The 24,989-nt window shown below is 38.1% G+C and overlaps 2 pseudogenes; both read left to right on the forward strand.

The window, feature by feature from the left end:
- Window positions 1–1,221: 1,221 nt before the first annotated feature.
- On the forward strand, window positions 1,222–1,529 carry LOC122739625 (annotated as a pseudogene).
- A 13,997-nt stretch (window positions 1,530–15,526) lies between these two features.
- On the forward strand, window positions 15,527–16,778 carry LOC122738991 (annotated as a pseudogene).
- Window positions 16,779–24,989: the final 8,211 nt, after the last annotated feature.

A 24,989-nucleotide genomic window follows, 5' to 3' on the forward strand; every position in this document is an offset into this window, starting at 1 on the left:
TGTAATATTCATTCTCTCATTAATTGTAAACCAATTAGAATTAATTGGCCTCCTTTTGAACATTCTTTTTCCAAAAAAATCATAAAAACTGAGCCCTCCACGATGTTCTGAGAGGAGACCAAATGATCCTTTTATTAAAATGCTGGAATTATTATTAAAATGATTAAATTATGCAGAAATTATATTTTTCAAACCTTTTTAAACACCACAATTTTCTGGAATATATTCTCCTATATGTGCTTTATTTGATTTCTATTTTACTATTGATAGACAAATGGGTTTCTTTATCATTTGTTATGTGCATGTTCATTGTTGAAATAGTATTTGAGGGGCAGCTGGGTGGTGCAGTGGATAGAGCACCGGCCCTGGAGTCAAGAGTACCTGAGTTCAAATCCGGCCTCAGACACTTAACACTTACTCGCTGTGTGACCTTGGGCAAGTCACTTAACCCCAATTGCCTCACTTAAAAAAATAAAGAAAAGAAAAAAAGAAATAGTATTTGGAGGGGAGGAAGTCAAGCCATATATGTATGTATGCAGGTATGTGTGTTTGTATAGACATAGAGTCTATGTGTATACAGTATGTATACATTTTATATCTCTATACATATACATGCATGCATGCAAACATATATACATGTTTACATATGAACATATATACATACATTCACATATGCAGTTTGGGGTTCTCCTTTTCCCATTAATGAATAGCAAAAATAAGTTTAGATTGAATTTAAAACAACATCTCTTAGACCAGCAGTATTTAAGGGAGCAGATAGACATAATTCTAGTCTGGTAATCATCACTCAGAAGAGAACAGAATGGCCAAGTTTTTTACTCCAACCTCTTTCCTTTCCACCTTGTAGGAAATAAAGACTCCCTTGGAGAAGGATTAGGGGAGAAAAGCCTAGGGATATATATTCTGTCTCCCTTTGAGCCACACATTGACAGTCTAGCGGAGAAAAACTTATTACAAATAAATGACAAATGCATGGTTATATTTAGGAGGAAGATACTGGTAACTGGGTTGGGGGGGGGTGTAGTCAGGAAAAGCCTATAGAGGAGATGATAATTGAGCTGAGCTTTCTAGAAAATGAGAGATATTAATGGGTGGAGATAAGAAAGGAGTTCATTCTAGGCATGAGAGAATGTCTGTATAAAGGCATGGAGATGATTGAGGGTCAGTCCAGATCATCTGTGTGGTCCTCTGTTCACCCCCACCATGGCCCAGCTGATCTGCAATGCCATTGAGAAGGCCCAGGTCCTGCTAACCACTCCTGTAACTTATTCAAAGCCTCGATTGGTCACACTTTGGCACTATGCCAAGGCTGTGCTTGCTCCTCAATGTTCTACTGAGATCCCCAGAGTCATTGAAAGTCTAAGGAAAATCACATCAGTTCAAATTGGTAGCTTCAAAAATCTCACAGTTAAGGAAGCTTTGCTAAATAGTTTGGTGGCCATTGAGGTATGCATGTGGTTTAATGTTGGCAAGATAATAGCAAGGGTGGCATCATTGGATATAATGTCTGAAGACCAATTCTTAACATCTGAATGTTTGATTTATCCTTTGTTGTTCGTGGAACAGATATGCCTAGATTACTAAATAAAATGAGGAAATAATGTGAAACAAACAAACAAAAAGTCATGGAGATGGGAGATGAACTATCATATGAGAAAGAAAAACAATTTGGTGTGATTGAATCAGAATTATAAAGGGAAGTACTGTATAATAAGCCTGAAAAGCTAAGTTGAACCAAGGTTTAAATGGTTGTAATGCCAAGCAAAATAGTTTGTGTTTGATCTTGGAGTTGATAGAGAATCACTAGTATTTTTTGAGATGGGAAGTGAAATAGAGCTGTACTTTCAGAATATCATTTCAGATATTATGGAGATAGAGATAATGATATGAATGTTGATCACATGGAACCCTGGAATGTGGACAGTCCAACTTGTGCTTAAGTATACAGGATTTTTAATCTTCTCCAGTGCAAAGATACAGAATATTTCAGTATACTGAACAATGCTACCTTATCCCACCCTCAGGGACAACCTGCTTCTCGCGTGTGTGTGTGTGTGTGTGTGTGTGTGTGTGTGTGTGTGTGTGTGTGGATGTGTTTGCAGGGGAGAAAGAGAGAGACAGAAAGACAGAGAGAAAGATAGAGACACAGACAGAGACAGAGAGACAGAGAGAGGGACAGAGAGACAGATAGAGACACAGACAGAGACAGAGAGAGGGACAGAGAGAGAGAGACAGAGAGAGAGAGAGAGAGAGAGAGAGAGATGATAATGAAAGAGAGGGAATAGTATAGGGAAGAGAGAGAAAGGAAGATACCTGGAGATGCAACTGGAAGATTTAGAAGGGACAGACAGTTAATGCTGGCAGGCTTTTGCGGAGATTTTCTAATGCCTCAGAGCAAGAACAAAGAGGGCAGGAGACCCTCTCTGGTACATGTTTTCTCTTTTCTGAAATAAGAGGTTTGACTTAGTTTTTTCTTAATCTCTGTTATAATTGTAAATCCTATGATCTCTGGTATCCCAGATCCTATCTTCATAGGTTAATACAGGAGAGAAAATTTTCAAGAGGAAGGGGTATGTGCAGGGTGGGTACTCACTTTCCAAGCAGACATGGGTCATGGCATTGGGGAAAAAGGGGTCCTAGCCTTGGTTCCTAGTAGTGAGAGGTTAGTGTTGCCATGACAACTCTCCAGGCTACTTTGACCCTAGTAAATGGGAAGTTTTGTATTAATGGCTGTGGTTGTTAGAGGGCAGCAGGCAGGAAGTTAAAAGAATAGTCAAGAAAACATTTCTGTAAACATGCAAGGCACCGAGTGGATGGTCTGCCTCACAAGTACCTCTCCTGCTGGACATAGAAGATTAACATCAGAGCTCAGTAGGCAGACCCCAGGCAAAGCCAAATAGCTTCATCACTCCCCTGCAGTTCGAAACAATTTATTCTTTTGTCCCAGACTCTCCTTAAATTTGGCCCCATCCCTGGCGGATTGATGCCAGCTCCAGGTGCAGAGGTAGATACAGGATTTGCTGGTCACAACTTCTTTGTTCAGGCTTGGTGGAGGGCAGAAGAGGGACTATTTATAAGAAGGGAGGTGCAAGGTAGGGAGCAATTTAGTGTGAGGAGAGGGCTTGGCCATGGAGAAAGAGACAAATCTCAATTAATAGAAGTAGGGCAAGAGGTCACAAGAGAACTCTTAGAAAGAATGACCTTATCCTAAAGCATTGAGCTACTAGTGTAGAACTCTTTATATCTAGATTTTTTTAGACATAGAATTGTTCTCCAAGCTTGAAGCTGAAATAAAAGTTGTATATATATCATTGTAGTATTAATTAAATATTATATAGTCTAGTACATAGTTTCAAATACAAATTCCTGTGGGTCATATTGTGATTTAGAAAACAAAAAATTAACATTAGTTATTTTTCGTATGAATTTTTATTTATCCTGTTAAACACTTCCCAATTATATTTAATTTGCTTCAGTATCCACATAGTCCTTGGCCAAAGTTTGACACCTCTAACATTTTAGAGATACAAAAATTGACACCATAAGAGGGGAAGTAATTTGCCTAATATTTTACTACCTAGCTCATGAAATAATTTATATGAATGGATAGGGGAACAGATGGGGATCACCCATTTGACTTTTACCTTCAATTGCAATTGCATTCCCAAGAAGTGATCTCTCATGTGCCCTCTATTTGCCCTGGTAAATTAATGTCAGAGATTGGCACATATCTTGAAATACCATAGTTTGTTGGGATACTACTCCTTATTTTCTTTTCTCTCCTCTTTCCCATTCCCTATAGTCCATTATTACCTGGATGCTAAAGATGCTAAAGAAAATATACAGAAAGGTGGGCTATGGGGATGGGAATAGGTAGGAAAGTCAAGAATATTAGGCATTCCAAGTCATTCCAGGGCTCAAAATAGAGCCCTCTATTTCTACACCAGCTGTGTCTCCTTCCTTTTATTCTGCTTCAAAGGGCATAAGTTGTGGTTTATATGCTACACCATATGCAGGAACCTAACCCTTTCTTGTAGAGGTGTGGTGTATTGGAAAGAGCACTGAATTCTGAGTCACACAACCTAGATTTAAATTGCAGCTCTTCTACTAACTACCTGTATGATCTTTGGCAAGGCAAATACAATAACAATAACTCACACAAATAATTTCTTCAGGGCAACCCTGTGTTGTAGGCAGTGGTATTATTAACTCCATTTTATAGTTGAAAGAATCTGATTCAGTTGTGGGGAAGTGATTAACCATGGCTGTATGGATACTAAGCATCCAAATTCAGAGTACTTTTCAAAACACTCCTCTTAATATAATGATTACATCAATGATGATGACATCAATGATGACAATGACAATAATTTGCTAGGTTTCTGGTTCATGTGCCAATCTAATTTTACCAGATGGGGACCTTTAATCTTCAATTGTAGATTTTGTCACAAAGTAGCTATGGAATATGTAACCTCACTGAAACACAGGTGTTTGGTTTTTTTTGTATGTAAAATGAGGAATTAAAATGGTAAGGGGGGTGGTGGTGAATGGGAAGAATAAAGAGAGCTATAATATGATATTAGTGAACCTGGATTCCTCTGTCTCAAATTTGACTTGTTTCATTCCCATATTCCATGATCTACATAAGCCCTACTCAGCTTTTCCACTACCCTCTGGAATTTTCTATTCCATAATTAACCAATGCACCTCATTCTAAACCTCTCCTCATGCTCCTTCCATTTTCAACAGTAACAAAGATATAGCTTCATTCTGCTCAGTCCCCTCCCTCTACCTCCAGTAACTGACACTAGATCCATGGCTATTATTTCCAGTACTATTTGCTCTTTTTCTCCTTACTCGTAATACTGTTGAACCAGAAATATGAATACTTCTTTCTCATTGTCACCTATTCCAGAACCTCTCTGCCACCAATCTCTCAGGAACTTCTCTAAGGATTCCTTCTATTCAAATATATAACTCAATCCAGATCCTAATGCCAGTTGTCTACTAAAGCTCAGATAACTCACCTCCCTTCTTTTTCAAGGAGTTCAATACCAGGATCACAATCTTATTATATACCCAATTTCTGTCCTTACCCTTGCAGGTTCTATATCTATATTTTTATCAATCTACATCTTTCTATATGTTTACTCATACACTCTAATCTTAGCATAATGTAAATATATGTGTGTATATGTGAGTATATATATATATACATACACATACACATACATATACATATATCTATATATATACATATGCATACATATACATATACCTATATATATATACATATACATATTGAAAAGGAGGAATAGGTAATAGGAGCAGAACAAATTAAAGAATTTGGAAGTTAGAGTATCTGAGACAATGTAAAAATCTATCTATATTCATACTGATATTATGGTTTTTTCAAACACTTTAAATTCTAAATACATTTTTTTTCAATTCCCATGAACTAGTCATCCACTTTACCTATCATCTTGACCCAGAAATGGTCACACCATTGATTTTACTCTTACCCACATATGTTCCATTCCCATGACCAAGAACACTAAATTTCATTTATCCAATTATAATTTTATCATGCATTTTTCCCTTTTTCTCACTCCAAATCTATTCTTCAGCCTCTTCATGATCTCCAATCCTTCTATGCCTCATTAATTTGCCAGTATCTCATCCTTATTCTAGTTTCATATTCCTCTTCTCTTGATCTTTGCTTTTGAGTTAAGTAGTTTAAATCTATATATTTTCAAATTCGTTACTTTCCTGTCTCATCATGGATCACACCTTGCAAAAACCCCGAATCTGGATTACTTCTACTATCTATCTTTTTTTTTTTTAAGCACATGCTAAGATGGATCTCTACATAGTTAGTAATGATAATTTAATTGTCAAATCTGATAGCCCTGTATCAGTCCTCATTAGTTTGGACCTCTTTGTAGCATTTGACAATACTGAACACCCTCTCTCCTGGACACTCTTCTCTACATTTTCATGACACTATTCTCTCAAATTATATGTCCCATGGGCCTTTCAAATCAAAAAAGTTCAAAATATAATTCATATTTTCTCCAAAATCCACACCCTTTCTAAACTTTATTATTATTCCAGAAGGTATCACCACATGCCTAGTCCCAAGTTCAAATTCAGTGTAATTTTTGATTACTCAAGCTTAGTTCATAATCCAATTAGTTAGCAAATTTTAACATTTCTAACTCTGTAACATCTCTTGCCACCACTCTAACTATCCCCTTATTAATTCTCACCTGGACTATTGCAATAATTTCCTAATTAGTCTCTCAGATTCGAGTCTCTCACTACTTCAATTAGTCTTTCAAACAGCCCAAGTGATTTTCCTAAAGTGAAAGTGTAACCATGTCAGACCCTTACTGAATAAATTCCAATGACTTCTTATTACTTCTAGAATAAAATATAAAGCTCTCTGTTTGACATTTAAAACTCTTCACAATCTGGACCCATTTTATTTTTCAGAACACTTAGAGCTGCAGCAACAACTGCTTTTGGAACTCAGCCCACAGACAGTAAGGGGGTTGAACAATTGACCAGAAGGAGATTACAGGGACCTCTTTGCCAGTCCTGAGTCAGAAATCTGTTGTTTTGCCCATACTCAGATCTAGGTCATAGTCTCATGTGGTGGTACCAGGTAGGGGAGGAGCACAAGCACATAAGAGCTTGCAGCCACAGTGGAGTGGGATTCTGTTCATAGTTCCAGGGTAGAAAAACAGGCCTATGGGTACTTGCAGACCAGAGCACGGGCCAGGAGAGTAGTAAACACCTTTCATTAAAGCATACAAACTTGGAAGAACTAAAAACTTAGAAATTCCTTAAAATATCTCTGAAAATACCTGTACAAACCCCCTAAAGCTTTTGACAGTAGAACCTCCATCCTGGAAACAGTGCCCCACTTTAACAAAGAGTTAACAGTCAATAGGCTGGGAAAATGAATAAAGAGAAAAAATGCTAAACCAAGAAAGTTTCTATGGTGACAAGGAAGATAAAAACACACCCACAGAAGAAGATAAAGTCAAAGCTCCCAAAACCAAAGATTTCAAGAAAAATATGAATTGTCTTAGAGCAGAGAAGGGATGAAAAAGCACTTTGAAAATAAACTAAGAGACATAGAGTAAAAAAGCAAAGAGAAATGAGGGTAAAGCAAAAAAAAAATCATGAAAAAGTCAACACCTTGGTAAAGGAGACCAAAAAATATATACTAAAGAAAATAACACCTAAGAAACAGACTGAGCCAAATGGTAAAAGAGGTACAAAAAGCCAATGAGGAAAATAATGCCTTAAAAAGTCAAAATGGCCAAATGGAAAAGGAGGTACAAAAGCTCGCTAAAGAAAATAACTCTTTAGATCTCCAAATCCAGGGGGAAAAAAAAAAGAACTGCGGAGTATAGATGCTAAATGAACCATACTATTTCTTTTGGTTTTGATGCTGTTGTTTCTTTTTTTTATTTTGAGGTTTTCCATCATTGCTCTGATTTTTTTCTCTTATAACATGACTAATGCAGAAATAGGATTAATGTTATTTTATATATATATATTATATATATATATAAAATATATATATATATATATATATATATTCTTCCTCCCTCCCCTACCTCCCCCCTCATATATAACCTATTACCTGCTGTCTAGGGGAGGGGGGAGGTAGGGGAGGGAGGAAGAAAAATCTGAAATTGTAAAGCTTGTATAAACAAAGGTTGAGAACTATCTTTACATGTAATGGAAAAAAATAAAATACTTTATTAATTTAAAAAAATAAAATAAAATAAAATTCTAAAAAAAAGAAAAAGAAAATAATTCTTTAAAAATTAGGATTGAGCAAATGGAAGCTAATGACTTTATGAGAAATCAAGAAACAAAGCAAAACCAAAAGTATGAAAACTTAGAAATAAATTTTAAATATCTCATTGGAAAAACAACTGAATTGGAAAATAGATCCAGGAGAAATAATTTGAAAATTATTGGATTACCTGAAAGCCATGATCAAAAAAGATCCTAGACATCATCTTCCAAGAAATTGTCAGGGAAATTGGCCTGATATTCTAGAACCAGCAGGTAAAATGGAAATTGAAAGAATCCACTGATCAGCTCATGAAAGAGATACCAAGAGGGAAACTCCCAGGAATATTATGGTCAAATTCCAGAGTACCCACATCAAGGAGAAAATATTGCAAGCATCCAGAAAGAAACAATTCAAGTATTGTGGACCCACAGTCAGAATAACACAAGATCTAGCATCTTCTACATTAAAGGATCAGAGGGCATGGAATATGATATTTTATAGGGCAAAGGAACTGGGATTACAACCAAGAATGCCCTACCTAGAAAAACTGATTAAAACCTTTCAGGGGGAAAATGGGAATTCAATGAAAGAGAGGACTTTCAGGCATTGTTGATGAAAATACCCGAGCTGAATAGAAAATGTGACTTTCAAACAAAAGACTCTAAAGAAGCATAAAAAGGAAAAATTAAAAAGAAATAATAAGGGATATTGAAAGGTTAAACTGTTTACATTTATACATGGGAAGATGATACTTATAAATCATAAGATCTTTCTCATTATTAGGTCAGGTAGATGGAATATATTTAGACAGAAGGCACAGATGTGAGTTGAATATGGAGGATATCTTTAAAAATAAAAAGGGTATTGATAGAGTAATGCACTGGGAGAAAGAAAAGGGAGAGGTGGTATGGGATAAAGTATCTCACATAAAAGAAGCAAGAAAAAGTTTATCCAGTGTAGGTAAAAATGGGGGAGGTGCTGAGGAGTTAATGAACCTTACTCTCTTCAGAATTGACTCAGAGAGGGAATATCATACATACTCAATTGGGTATAGTAATCTATCTTACCCTTAAGGAAAATAAGAGGGGAAGGGGATAAGAGGGGGGTGGTGATAGAAGGGAGAGCAGATTGGGGGAGGGGGAAGTCCAAAGCAAAACAACTTTTTGGAAGGACAGGGTGAAAGGAAATAGAAAATAGAGTAAATGGCTTGGGTAGGGAATAGGGTGCAATAGTAATTGTGAAAAAATTTTGAAGCAATTTTGTCTAATAAAGACCTCACTGCTCAAATTCATAGAGAACTGAGTTAAATTTATTAAAAATAAGAGCCATTCCCCAACTGATAAATGACCAAAAGATATGAACAATTTTAAGATGAAATAATCAAAGGTATCTATAGACATATCAAAAAAATGCTCTAACTCACTTTTTTTTTTTAGTGAGTCAGTTGGGGTTAAGTGACTTGCCCAGGGTCACACAGCTAGTAAGTGTTAAGTGTCTGAGGCTGGATTTGAGCTCAGGTACTCCTGACTCCAGGGCCAGTGCTCTATCCACTGTGCCACCTAGCTGCCCCTTCTAACTCACTTTTGATTAGAAAAGTGTAAGTCAAAACAGTTCTGGGGTACTAATTCATGTGTATGGGATTATATAATAGGACAGCAGAGGAAAATGACAAATGTTGTGGAGGATATGGGGAAAATGAGACATTAATGCACTATTGGTGTAATTGTAAACTGATTCAAACATTCTGTGGAACAATTTAGAACTATGGTCAAAGGACTATAAAACCAAGTATACTCTTTGACCTAGCAATACCACTACTATGTCAGTATCCAAAAAGAGATAAAAAACAAAAAGTTTAAGGACAAAATTATTTATGGCAGCTCTTTTTTTGGTGCAAAGAATTTGAAATTGATTATATGCCCATTAATTGGGGAATGGCTGGATAAAATGGCTGGATAAATTGTGGGATGAGATTATAATGGAACACTATTGTGGTATAAGAAATAATGAGCAGCCAATCCTTCTTGTATAACATGACTAAGGAAGAAATATGTTTAAAGTTATTATGTATATATAACCTATATCATATTGCCTGCTGTCTCGGGGAGGGGGGTAGGGAGGGTAGGGAGGGAGAAAAATTTGAAATTGGAAATCTTATATAAAGAAATGTTGAAAACTATTTCTACATCTAACTGGAAAATAATAAAAATACTTCTATTTAAAAAAAAAAGAAATGATGAGCAGGATGCTCTCAGAAAATCCTGAGAAGACATAAGATGAACTGTTTACAAAGTAAAAGCAATAATGCTAGATGGTCAACTATGAATACTTGACTATTCTCCCGAATGCAATGTTCCAAGACAACTCTGTTGGATTTATGAAAATTGTAATTCATCTCCAAAGAAAGAACTGATGGTGTCTGAATACAGATTGAAGCATATTTTTCTTTAGTTTCTTTTTCTTAGTTTTTTTTTTTTGATCTGCTTTCTTTCACAACCTGATTAATGTGGAAATGTTTTACATGACTACACATGTATAACTTATATTGAATTGCTTGCATTCTTAAGGGTGGGGATTGGCAAGGAGGGAAGAAGAGAATCTGGAACATAGTTGTTTTTTTTTTTTTTTAGGCAATTGGGGTTAAGTGACTTGCCCAGGGTCACACAGCTATTAAGTGTTAAGTGTCAAAGGCCAGATTTCAACTCAGGTCCTCCTGAATCCAAGGCCAGTGGTCTATCCACTGAACCACCTAGCTGCCCCTTGGAACATAGTTTTAAAAATGGATTTTAAGATTGCTTTTACTGATCCAATCATTCTGGAGAACAATTTGGAACCATGCCAAAAAGACTATGGGACCATGCATATCTTCTGAGACAGTAATACCACTACTAGGTCTATATCCCAAAGAGATTATAAAAAGGGAAAAGAACTCCCATGTACAAAAATATTTCTAGAAGCTCTCTTTGTGGTGGTAAAGAATTGGAAATCGAGGGAATACCCATCAATTGGGGAATGGCAGAACAAGTCGTGGTATATAAATATAATGGAATAATATTGTGCTGTAAGAAATGATCAGTAACCAGATTTCAGAAAAAACATGGAAAGACTTAAGTGGACTGATGCTGAGTGAAATGAGCAGAACCAGTACACAGTAATAGCAACACTGTGTGATGATCAACTGTGATCGATTTAGTTCTTCTAAGCAGTGCAATGATCCAAGATAATTCCAAAGAACTCATGATGTAAAGTGTTCTCCACATTCAGAAAAAATAATTGTGGATTCAGAACGCAGATTCAGCCATACTGTTTCTAGTTTTTTCTTATTTCTTCTTTTTTTTTTTTTGAGGTTTTCCCCTTGTGTTCTAAATCTTCTTTCACAAAATGATTAATACAGAAATATATTATTTAATGTCATTGTACATATATAACCTACATCAGATTGTTTTCTGTTTTAGGGAGGGGGGAGGGAAGGGATGGGGGGACTAAAATTTGGAACTCAAAATCTTATGGAAACAAATGTTGAAAACTTTACACGTAACTGGAAAATAAGAAAATACTTTTAAGATTTAAAAGATGTTTTTACATGTAATTAGGAGAAAAATAAAATTCAATAAAGACCTAAAAAAAAAGAATTCAAACATTTTTTCTCTCCATGCATTATAAAGTCTAATCATATTGACCTACTGGGTTTCTAATAAGGCACAGCTCAAGTGCTACTTTCTTCACAAAGTTTTTTCTAACCCAAATATTCCCCATCAGTTGTTAGAATCTTATGTGTATAAACTACCTTGTATTTAATATTTATGTAATATATATATATATGTGTGTGTAAAGAATGTTACATAGAGAATATACATGATGGAAAATACATATTATATAATAAATATATGTAGTTATAATAGAGAATATGTGCATATATAATAAGCATGTACATATACTTAAGAATATGTTTATATATGTATAGTTACATAATAAGCATATCTAATATGTACATATCTAATAAATACATATACTTATTATATATGTATATATTCTCTACTCTATATCATTATAATATATGCTTCTTGGGAAGCTAAGATGACAGAGTAGAAGCAGCAACCCAGCTGTACTATGACAGTAGTTTTATCCAAACAAATTTCAAATAATGTCTTAAATTAAATTTTGGCATAGCAGAACCAACACGGTAGGGTAAGGCATTTTGCAAGACAAAGACACCTTAGGAAGTTGAAGGAAAAGGCATATGATACCAGCATGTAAACCTGCCTGGGGTAGAAGCACCAGTAGTAGTCCTTGAAGGTAACTGTGACAGCAGTAGCAGGATCATCAGAAGCTCTTTGTCCAAACATAGTGAGAGGGTCAACTAACTTGTAAGAAAAAGATTACAGGGGGAGCCAAAATGGTAGAGGAAAGGCTGTGACTTCCATTAGCTCCTGAAGAATCTGTCCACACACTCCAATAATAATGTCATAAGACAACTCCCAGAGCAGCCTGACCCACAAAAGAAGAGAGTGAGATTATTTTCCATCCAAATATGGCTTTATTAGGTGACTGGGATCACCTGCTGTTCAAATGGAGAGAGGAACTCAGTGCATGGTACAGACTGCTCCTTCAGAGCCTTTGAATCTTCAGCGTCAGTGACTTCTTCTGAAATTTGGTTCACAGACTGGTGAAGGGGTTCAGTGTTTGGCCAGGGTTAAATAGCTTTGGTCTCTGCTGGAGTTAAGGTGGAGCAGCCATATTCTGAACCAGTAACTGGACTCAAGTGGCAGTGGCCCAGTAGGGGAGGGGCCAAGGCACACCAAGCTTCCAATCATAGAGAATCAGATTTCAATCAGACATCTGCTTCCTGGTCAAGATGAATAGGCAGAGAAAGCAGTGGACCATAGAAAGCTTCTATGGGGGAAAGGTAGACCGTAATATACACTCAGAAAAAGATAATAACAAAGCCCAAGACACAATCAAGCAAATCCAAATGAATAAAAAAATAGAGGGCAACATGAAATGTCTCCTTGGAAAAACAGCTGGCCTGGAAAAAAGATCCAGGAGAGATAATTTGTATATCATTGGACTACCTGAAAACCATGATCAAAATAAGACGTTAGACAGCACAATCTCTTGGAAGATGCTGTCTAAAGTCTTATTTTGAGGATGGTGTCTAAGCTTTTGTTTTGGTCATGGTCTGATGTAAAGAACTGCCTAAGAATTAGGATTGAACAAATGGAAGCTAGTGACCTTATGAGAAATCAAGACACAGTAAAGCAAATCCAATTGAATGAAAAAATAGAGGGCAGTGTGAAATATCTCCTTGGAAAAACATCTGACCTAGAAAAATAAATCTAGGAGAGATAATTTGAAAATCATTGGACTACCTGAAAACCATGACCAAAACAAAAGCTTAGACACCATCCTCCAAGAGATTGTGAGGGAAAATTGCCCTGATATTCTAGAAGCAGAAGCTAAAATAGAAATTGAAAGAATCCACTGCTCACCTCCTGAAGGAGATCCCAAGAGGAAAACTCCCAGGAATATTATAGCCAAATTCCAGAGATCCCAGGTCAAGGAGAAAATATTGCAAGCAGCTAGAAAAAAAGGAATTAAAATACTGTGGAACTACAGTAAGGATAACACAAGATCTAGCAACAGCTACATTAAAGGACTAGAGGGCATGGAATATGATATTCTGTAGGGCAAAGGAATTGTGATTACAACCAAAAATCAACCAGCAAAACCGTGTATAATCTTTCAGGGGAAAAAATGGGACTTCAATGAAAATGAGGACTTTTAGGCATTCATGATGAAAAGACCTGAACTGAATAGAAAATTTGATTTTCAAATACAAGACCCTAGAGAAGCATAAAAAGGTAAACATGAAAAATAAATCATGAAGAATATTAAAAGGTTAAACTGTTTACATTCCTACATTAGCAGATAATACTTCCAACTCATAAGAGGGTTCTGAGTATTAGGGAAGCTGAAAGGAATATACTTAGAGAGAGGATACAGTTCTGAAATGATGGGATGATATCTCTAAAGCATTTATTTTTTACCTATCCTTGTTTTTTGTGGAGAAGGCAGGGTGGAGTGGCTTATGTCTGAGTTTAGATTTGGGCTCAGAACATCCTGGGTCCAGGGCTGTTGCTTTGTCCAGTGTGTCACATAGCTGACCCATGATGACATTTTAAAAATAAAGTTGAGGGGTTAGAGGAATGAGCTCAAAGAAAGGAAAATGCAGAGGTGGACTGGGGTAAAGTAACTCACATAAAAGAAACAAGAAAAGGCTTATGGAGTGGAAGGGAAGATGGAGAAGGAGCAGGGGAGTAAGTGAAACTTACTCTCATTAGAATTGGCTCAAAGAGGGAATAACATACACTTTCAAGTGGGTATAGTAATATATATTTTGCCCTGAGGGAAAGTGGTAGGGGAAGGAGATGGGGGGGGGAGATGCAAAGGAAAGATGGGCAGATTGGGAGAGGCGGCAGTAAAAAGAAAAACACTTTCAAAGAGGGATAGCATGAAGGGAGATAGAAAATAGAGTAAACATCAAGGGGAGGGAATAAGATGGAGGGTAATACAATTAGCAATAGTAACTGAAAGAAATGATGAGCAGTATGATAATGAAAAATGCAAACCATCAACAGAGGAAGAACTGATAGTATCTGAATACAGATTAAAGTATAATTTTATTTGTTAGTTCTGCTTTCTAAAGTTATTTTGTCTATTTTCTTTCACAACCTGACTAATGTGAAGTTATTTTGAATAACTGCACATGTATAACTTATTTTGAATTGCTTGATTTTGTAGGAAGAATTGAAGAGGGAGGAAGAAAGAAAATTTAGAACGCAAAGTTTTAAAAAGTAAATGTGAAAAAAATTTGTTTTTTTTTTTACGTGTATCTTGGGGGAAATTCTAAATAAACATTCTTTAAAAAGAAAAGAAAAAAAGATTACAGGGGACTCTTTATTGGCTTTGAGTTCAATTGGCATTGATGGGCAATTTTATTGCCCAAACACATTTCTAGATTGCAGTTCCAGGGTAGAGAGGAAAACTTGTAGAGAGTTAAATGGGAGCAGGGGCCCTCATCTCAGTTCCAAGGCAGAGATGATCACTATTGCTTGCAGTTGCAAGAGAGAATAAGATCTGATTACATTTTCATGGCCAAGAGAAATGCTAGTGCTTGTAAATGCAGTTGAGCAGTGACCCTTCATGGGTAAAGATGAGAGCACTGAGCAGGAGAGCAGTGATTATACCTCTTCCCAGACCACACCACCTTGGAAGCACCAAAAAACTTGCAGATCCTCAGAACTGAAAAAACCCTGAAGTTTGGGGCAGTACCTCCTCACCACCTAGTGAACAAAATCCAAATATAACATAAATATAACATAATGTTCAAAGTCAAAACATAGGCTGGATAAATGAATAAACAAAAAAACAAAACAAAACAGCAACAGCAACAACAACAAAAAACCTTGACTATAAAAAAGCTATTATGGTAAGAGAGAAGATGAAAATACCAATTCAAAGGTAGACCACAATGTAAAAACAGCTACACGCAAACCTTTAAAAATATAATACAATTTGGATACAAATCCAACAAGAATTCCTGGAACTTTAAAGAAAGTGATGAGTAGCAGAAAAAAAATTGAGAAAAGAAATGAGAATAATGTAAGAAAATTATAAAGAAGAGAATGAATGGTGGCAGGCAAAGGCTCCAATCTGACATGTAGAGTGAAGGCCAAGAGCCAGAGCAGCCACATGTCTACATCCTGGGCCCTGCAGCAGCTGCAGGGACCAGGAGGCCTACATGCTGTACCACCACACACAGACCGGCTCACCATGCCTCAACTTCGACATTGTCTGAGATCAGCTGGGGGACTCCTGCAGCCACTTTCCCCTATGCCTTTACCTGTGCACTGGGACCCAGACCCCAAGTGCTCAGAGCAACAGGTTGATAGTGATGTGCATGCATAACCTCCACTGGACAGAGAAAAGTAAGGCATCTGAGGACAATGAGAGTGATAGTGAGGAGGAAGAGGAAAAAGAGCAAGAGAAGAAGCCCCAGTTGGAGCTGGCCATTGTCCCCTACTATGGTAACATGGCTCAGGGAGACCCCTGTGGCAGCGGTGTGTTCTGAGAAAGGCCAAGTGGAGGTGTTTTCTCTTCATAGGCCCCTGGAGGCAGTGGATGACCCATAGGTTCTGGCAGCATTCTTGAGGGATGAGCATGCCCAGACCTGGCCCCTGTTTGCTTTTGCTGGCCACATGGCTGAGGTCTTTACCCTGGACTGGTCCCCTGGGTACCCGGTCACCTGCTGACTGGTGATTGTCAAAAAAACATTAACCTCTGGAGACCTACCGAAGGGGGCTCCTGGCATGTGGCTCAGTGGCCATTTGCTGCTCATTCTTCCTCTGTGGAGGATCTTCAGTTGTCACCACCTGAAGACAGGTTGTTTGCATCATGCTTGGTCAATGCCTCCATCTGAAGATGGGATATCCGGGCAGTACCAAGCCCACGGCCCCCTCTGCCCACAACACAGATGTCAATGTCATCACCTGGAGCCATTGAGAGATGTCCTTCCTGCTCAGCAGGGGTGAATACAGCATCCTCAAAGTCTGGGTCTCAGGCAGTTCACGACTGGCTCCCCAGTGGCCATCTTCAAGCAGCACATGGTACCCATGACCTCCATGGACTGGCACCCCCAGGACGGCAGGGTCTTTGCAGCAGTGAGGACAGACAACCAGATGACCCAGTGGGACCTGGTGGTGAAGCAGGACCGGAGATGAGCAGCACAGAGGAGAGAGATCCCTTGGTGGCTGAGCTCTCCCAGAAGCTGCTGTTTGTACACCATGGGGAGATGGACATCAAGGACCTGCACTGACATTTCTAGTGCCTCATCAGCACAGCCTTGTCTAGCTTTATGTTCTTCTGCACCATCAGTGTCTGATGCCTGGGACTAGGGAGCCTTTGGCCTGGGGAGCCCTGGGCCTGTGCAGGGGACTGCTGCCTTGGTCCCATCCCCTGCTTGGGGTGCCCTGTGCTCTTCCTAGACAGGATTTGCTTCTGCCTCTTTCCCTATGGGGGCAGAGAGGGACTTAGTTGGATGTATTTGTCTTCAGAGATGGGAGGCCTGCCCATACAAGCATTGGCCTTGGTCCTGTGGCTTTCAGAAACGTACTGCTCCCCCAGCTCCCATGGACTTCGATGGGTCTTGTCTTCCCAAGGACTTGGGGAGGAGGGCAGGGTTCTCTGGAGATGAATATGTGTGTGATCAATAAAAGCAGAGAGAATGAGGGGGAAAAAAAGATGAGAATGAATAACTTGGTAATGGAGGCACAAAAAATAACTGAAGAAAATAACACCTTAAAAGCCAGAATTGTCCAAAGCTAAAAGATGCCCCAAAATTCACTGAAGAATGCTGTAAAACCCAAAATTGTCCAAATGAAAAAAAAAGGCACAAATGCTTACTGAAGAAAAAAAAATTCTTAAAAATTAAAATGGGAAATTGGAAATTAATTATTCCATAAGCCATCAAGAAACAATAAAACAAAAACAAATGAAAAATAGAAGAAAATGTGAAATACCTCATAAGAAAAACAACTGGCCTGGAAAATAGATTGAAGTGAGATAATTAAGAATTATTGGAGTACCTGAATGCCATGATCAAAAAAGATCCTGGATTATTCAAAAAAAAAAAAAGATCAAGGAAAACTTTCCTTCTATCTTAGATTCAGAGGATAAATTATAAATTGAAAGAACCCATGTATCACCTCTTGAAAGATATGCCAAAATGAAAACTCCCAGGAATACTATACCAATTTCCAGAGCCCCCAGGTCAATGGGAAAGTTTTGTAAGTAGCCAGAAGGAAGCAATTCAAGTATCTTAGAACCATATTCAGGATCATATAAGATTTAGCAGCTTCTGTCTTAAAGGTGGGGACAGGGTAGGAAGGAGTGAGAGAATTTGGAACTCCAAATTTAAAAGATATATATATGTAAGCTCCTTGAGGACAGAGATGATTTCATTTTTGTCTCTGTATGCCCAGTGGTTAATAAAACGTCAGTCATGTAATAACTGCTAAGTAAATGTTTGTTCATTCAGTGATCTGACTGATTGATTCCTGACTATGCCACCAAATCACACTGTGCATTTCTCCTCTATAAGATTTATTTTCTTCATCCATAAAATGAGATATGAACCAGATGATTTCTTAGTTCTTCTCTAGCTCAGACTTATGATATAACATTCTATTCTTTTACATTCCTCATAATTTTAATATCCCATAATTCACCTGTGTTTCAAGAATTGTTATCCCTAGCTTAGTGTTGGTTAATCTGAGACTTTAAAGGTCACTGACTTGCCAAAGGTTGTATAATTCATTAGCATATCCAGTGCTAAACCCAGATCTTATGTTTTGTTTTTTTTTTCCAAGTCTCTATCCAATGTGATGCCATGTATATCCAAGTATTGTGATGATCATGAGGTTGAACCAGCACACCACATGGTTTGCCGTAGGATCCAGATTTCCTCTAGTCAATGCCCTTTGGGGAGTGCATTATTGGATCACTTATGTTAGTTGTTTATACCCTCAGGTCATGAATACTAAGCTTTAAGATGTTGTAGCACAATATAAAGATCAGACTAGGTCCTAGTAAAGTTATCATTATCCTTTTCTCTATTCCATCTTTACTCTTTCAATTGTTGCTTTTCCCTTCCCCCACCCTCTTCTTTTCCCTGTCTCTCTCACTCTTTCCTTATGTTTTGGGGTTTAAAAAATAACAATTAGGCTCAGTTGATGAAGCTGAAAAGTAAATAAATAACAGGTGCAGGCAGGAAGCAGATGGAAACCACGCTAGGCATTCTTCCCACTTAGCCTTATGCAGGTTTATTTTCATCACTTGTCCTTCCCTTTTCCTAAAGAAACCCAAATACTTCTCTGATGGTCCTACTCTACTACCAAATCACTATTCTTTTCCATTACCATCCTCACAATTTCATCATAACCCTCACACTGTTACTATTACAGCCATAATGATGGTTATTTTCATCATCATCCTCATAACCATTATTGTTACAACCATTATCTAATAATTATAGTAATAATACTAACATTTATATAGTGTGTACTATATATTAGGCACTGTGCTAAATGTGTTATAATTATCTCATTTGATCCTCACAATAACTCTGGGAGGGAGATGCTATTAACATCCCTAATTTTACATAAGAGGAAACTGAGGCAAATAAAGGTTAGGTGACACTTCTCATGCCTAGTTTCTCAGGGTAGATTTGTACTTAGGTTTTTCTGACTCCAGGCCTGTTCCTCTATCCATTGTGCCATGTATCTACCCACATTTCTACTGACTAATTATCTTTACCATTTGTTAGCCTCTGGTTTAGAGTATGAGAGCAGCTAGGTAGTGCAGCAGATAAAGCACTGGGCATGGAATCAGAATCATCTTCATGAGCTCAAATCCAGCTTCAGACATTGAACTTACTATCTATATGACTCTGGGCAAGTCACTTGACCCTGTTTGCCTCAGTATAGTATCTGAAAAGTGAACTGGAGAAGGAACTGGCAAACCATTCCAGTATCTTGGCTGAGAAAACCCTAAATGTGTTCACAAAGAGTCAAATATAACTGAAATAGCTCAACAACAAAAATAATGACTAATATAGAGTGTAATTACAAAACCATAAGTCCTGGGTGGAAGGGAGGCAAATTAAGGAGAAATTGCAAAAATATATCAATCTTTTTTTATCAAAATGGGGAAAACCTCATATTCTTACCAAAAATATTTTGTTTTTCAACCCCTTTGGTTCTCCCCCTCCCTCTAGCCTTTATATCTCTTAAAATGCCTATTATAGAATCATAGATTTAGAGGTAGAAAGTAGTTTGATCCACTTACCTCCCATTTTACTGATTAAGAAGCTTAAAGTGAGAGATATTGCCATTTTTCAATCAATTGAATCTTGCCATCACAGAGAAGGAACTGGAATTGGATTCCATTACTTTCTTTCCTTGAATATTTAGCACAATAACATCTCTATCCACAACCTGTTCTGCATTCCCGTAAACTTTTCTAGGCTGCCCCATCCTCATCACCTCTTTTGTCACTGAGAATTTTCAGTGTCATGTTATCACTTCATGACAAGGTCACAAAATCAGAGAGTTTATAGTTAGGCTATCCCAATCATTATTCTACTTCACAGAAAACATTCTAGGCACTTGGGAATACATGGTGTTCCCAAAATCTCAGTGAAAAGTACAAAATTGCATTAACTCTTTTGGAACACCCCATATATACACTGTCTTCAAGGACCTATGTTTGAAACTGCTCTTAAAGTTACAATATACCATGATCTCCCTAAGAATAATGGAAGTTGGCTATGGAAAATCCTGATGTAATCATCTTCATTCTCATATGGTCCCCACCTACTCACTTGCTGCTGTTATTGTTCTAAAACCAGGATTTGCCATTCAACCCTGTCATATCTGTCAGGGATCATTGAGAATTATAATAAATACTGATTTAATTATCCCACTGTTAAATTTGAAGCCCTGCTTGATAGTCTGTCTGGCAGCCTCCCATGTCCAGAAGAATAATTTTTCAATGACCTTTGCTTGCCTAAAGAAGTTCAGGTGCTCCAGAGATGACACTCATTTATTAATTATAAGGTGCAACAACAGCAGAATCATATGAAGCAGCCCTCAGTGGAGGTGCAGAGAAATCTGGTGGGGTCCCCTTGTTTAATCTGTAGAAACTTTATTTTTTCTGAGGTTTTACCTTTAAGATTCCTGCATGGACCACAGTCGGATTACATATCTTACCCAACTTCCCCTTGAGGGAGGGGAGAAATGGTTTTACATTAGCATAGCTCATTGGACAGCAAAAGTACTAGCAGAAAGCTGAGTCCAACTCCCTTCCCACACACTCTTCACATACCAAGTTCCAGGATCACTAAGCTAAGAGACCTATTTGAATATGGACAAAAGCATAGGTTTTAGACCTTTTTTGAATTTATGTTTTAACATTTCTAGCCTAAATATGCTATTATTTGAAGAAGTGCCCCATTGAGAGAAATCCCCCAATTTCGTAAACACAAGAAATTTGGAAATGTAAAACATGTCTTTGAGTTTTTTGAGAGTCTGCTATTGCCATGTTGAAGTTATAGAAGGATTTGGTCTCAGTACAAAGAAAGCTTTCCTAACAGTTGAAAATGTTAAAAAAAATATAGATTGTCTCTGGAAGTAGTAAATCATGAGATTGATTCAAGCAGAGGTTTTAGAATCACTTTCCAGGGACAATGAAAAAGAACTTTATGTTTCAGGTAGGTTTTAAGGGGAGAGAGGTTTCTTATTTACACAGAGTCTGGAGTAGAAGACTTTTACAACATTTTTCTACTCTAGAATTCAATGATGATCAGAATGGTCCAAGCAGATAGATGATCCACTACCGGGGTTATTATTAAATTCACTACAATTATGTTCCAAGGGTGAGAGTTGGGGGAGGAGGGGGGTTGAAGCATGAGCAAGAAACACTTCCCTGTTGTCCCCACCCCTGTTAAATGTTGAATTATTTTACAGTTGATAGTTCCCTAGATTCTTCGACCTTTAAATGCTGAACACTACATGCCTGTTGAATTTTAATCAATTTATTTTTTTCAACTGGAAATGTCAGACTTCTGTATGGAATTACTTGGTGCTGCTGATGTGACAAAGATTCAAAGTTCAGTGTCTGAAGTCATGGAGGAGCAGAAGAGACAGCATGCATTAGGAGACATAATTTGCAGGTAGCTAAATGAGGAGGGGAGAGAGCACATATTTTTCAATATTTTTGGCTTGGAGACCAGCATTTATTTCATCTGCTGACCCTTGGCCTCATTAAAACAAGTCTGAGTTTTCAATGGATTAAAACATTGCCCTGTGAAGACCTGGAATGGGGAAAGGAAACAGGGCAAGGTAAGGAACTCTAGGCAGGCATTGAGGGCAGAAAAGAGGTGATAGACATAAGAGCCAGGTAGACCTGGGGTCATTCTTTAGAGCTGCTGGTCAAGAAAGATCTTGAGGTCCAGAAGTAGGTGTGCCTTTGGCTTTTGTAGCCATAATTTGCATGAAAACATAGGCAAGTTTACCAGTTTTGTAGACAAAGTGAAACTAGGACTGATATTTAAATAAAACATATGAGAGTTAGGATCTAAAATTGTATCAATACTATGAAGCAGTGAATCTCTAAGTGTGGTCCAGATACTTCTCAAGATCCCCAAGACCCTTTTGAAGAATCTAAGAGGTGAAAACTATGTTCATAATAATACTAAGATGTGTGAAATTTCTAAAATAATAAATGTTAATACATAAGAACCACATAAACAAAAGTTCTTGGGGTAGGGTTTAGGATTGTAAAGGAGTCTTAAAATAAAAAAAAGTTTGAGAACTGCTGATCTTGAGATTTGTGACAAATCAATTAAGATGGAATTTCATCGCTATAAATGTAAAATCTTACACTTAGATTTAAAATCTGCTTTACAACTACAAAACAACTTATCAGCTGTGCAACTCTGGGCAAGTCTATTAACCCTCATTGCCCAGTCCCCCACAAAAAAAAAATACAAAATGGGGCAGGTATGGTTAAATAACATTTAGCTAAAACATCTTAATGTGATCTCAGACTTCATTAAGAAAGATGCAAGGGGTGGAGCCAAGATGGCAGAGGAAAGACATTAAACTCACAGGGCTCCTGATACAATAACCCCAAAATAGCAATAAAAGAACCCTTGGGGCAGAAAAACACACAAAAATATGAGCTGAGAGTTTTCTCCAGCTATAGATAGATTTCAGGGGGCTATGCTGGGCCACAAATAAAGGATAACCCTGCAATCCGGCCAACACACAAGACACCTGCCAGAGGAATTTGCCCCAGTGCCTCTGAATCGGCTGTAGCACCAGCTTCTTCTAGAACTGAGCATGCGTTCAGAAAGAACGGCTGGCCTGATGTGGGGGGGGGGGCGGGGGGGAGGTAAGTGCAGGGGTACCAGTGGACTGGGGGGAAGGATTCGACTGTCCCACACCAGCAGGCAACCAAGAAGAAATCCTGAGAGGCAGAAGACCCAGGTTGGGGAGGGGAGCAGAGGAGCAGTCTCATCAGAAGCTGAGAACCACACCACAGAAAGCTTTGCTGGTTGGTTTCTTAGTAAATAGACCTGAGGTTATCTCTGGACCTGAGAACAGGCCAGGTGAGATAAAAGCCTGCCCCCCCCCAACCCAAAACACCTGGGACCCTCTGAAGCTGAGAACAGGAGTGGAGCCCAGAAGCAGCCCCCCCCCACCACACACACACACACACACACACACCCCCTGAGGAAAGTTTAAAATCAAATGAAAGCGAGACCAGGCAGGCTGAGAAGAAGCCCAACCATCCCCCATCATCCACGCTGTAGCTTGAACAGTGTGTCCTGGAAGCAGTGCCACACTTAAAGAAGGAGTTAAAAGATAAGAAATAGTAAGCCAGGATGAGCAGGCAGAGAAAGCAGAAGACTATGAAAAACTTCTTTGGGAGTAAGGTAGACCACAATACAACCTCCGAAGAAGAAGATAATAACAGGATCAAAGCTCCAACATACAAAGCTTCCAAGAAAAATATGAACTGGTCTCAGGCCATGGAAGCTCTCAAAAGGGACTTTGAAGAGAAAGTAGGAGAAATAGAAAGAAGATGTAGAGAAAAGGAGGAAAGAATGGAAAGGGAAATGAGAGCAATTCAGGAGAGTCATGAGAAAAAAGTCAACAGTTTGAAAAGCCAAATGGAAAAGGAGATTAAAAAACTGTCTGATGTAAACAACTGCCTAAGAATTAGGATTGAATAAATGGAAGCTAGTGACCTTATGAGAAATCAAGACACAGTAAAGCAAATCCAATTGAATGAAAAAATAGAGGGCAGTGTGAAATATCTCCTTGGAAAAACAGCTGACCTAGAAAAATAAATCTAGGAGAGATAATTTGAAAATCATTGGACTACCTGAAAACCATGACCAAAACAAAAGCTTAGACACCATCCTCCAAGAGATTGTGAGGGAAAATTGCCCTGATATTCTAGAAGCAGAAGCTAAAATAGAAATTGAAAGAATCCACTGATCACCTCCTGAAAGAGATCCCAAAAGGAAAACCTCCAGGAATATTATAGCCAAATCGCAGAACTCCCAGGTCAAGGAGAAAATACTTCAAGCAGCTAGAAAAAAGGAATTCAAAGACTGTGGAGCTCCAATAAGGATAAAGCAAGATCTAGCAGCTTCTACATTAAAGGAAAGAAGGGCATAGAATATGATACTTCAGAGGGCAAAGGAACTGGGACTTCAGCCAAAAATCACATACCCAGCAAAACTGTGTAATTTTTTGGAGGCAAAAATGGGATTTCAAGCATTTCTTTCAAGCATTTGTGATGAAAAGACCTGAACTGAATAAAAAATTTGACTTTCAAATACAAGATCCTGGAGAAGCATAAAAAGGCAAAAAGGAAAAAGACTTCATGAGGGATATTAAAAGATCAAACTTTTTACATTCCTACATGGGAAGATAATACTTGGAAATCATAAGAACTATCTCAGTAAGAAATTCAGGGGCAGCTGGGTGGCACAGTGGATAGAGTGCTGGCCCTGGACTCAGGAGAACCTGAATTCAAATGTGAACTCAGACACTTGACAATTACTACCTGTGTGACCCTAGGCAAGTCACTTAACCCCAATTGCCTCACCAAAAAACAAAACAAAATAAAACAAAGCAAAAATACTTCATAAGAAATTCACAGAAGACAGAGCTGAACTGAATATGAAGAGATGATATCTATAAAGAATTTATGTTTTGTTCTTTGTAGGGCAGACAGGGAGGGGTGCCTTATGTCTGGGGCTGGATTTGGGCTTGGGGGGCCTCCTGGGTCCAGGGCTGGTGCTTTGTCCACTGTGCCACCTAGCTAATCCATGATGACATCATTAAAATAGGGTTGAGGTGTAGGAGGAATGGACTGGGGGAGGAAGAAGGGGAGAGATGGCCTGGGGAGAGGTAGTTCACATGAAGGAAACAAGAAAAAAGCTTATGGAGGAGAGTAGAAGAGGGGGAAGGAGTTGGGGAGTGAGTGAACCTTAATATCAGAATTGGCTCAAAGAAGG

Source organism: Dromiciops gliroides, chromosome 2 (genome assembly GCF_019393635.1).
Source record: "Dromiciops gliroides isolate mDroGli1 chromosome 2, mDroGli1.pri, whole genome shotgun sequence".
In the NCBI taxonomy this organism is placed as follows: Eukaryota; Metazoa; Chordata; class Mammalia; order Microbiotheria; family Microbiotheriidae; genus Dromiciops; species Dromiciops gliroides.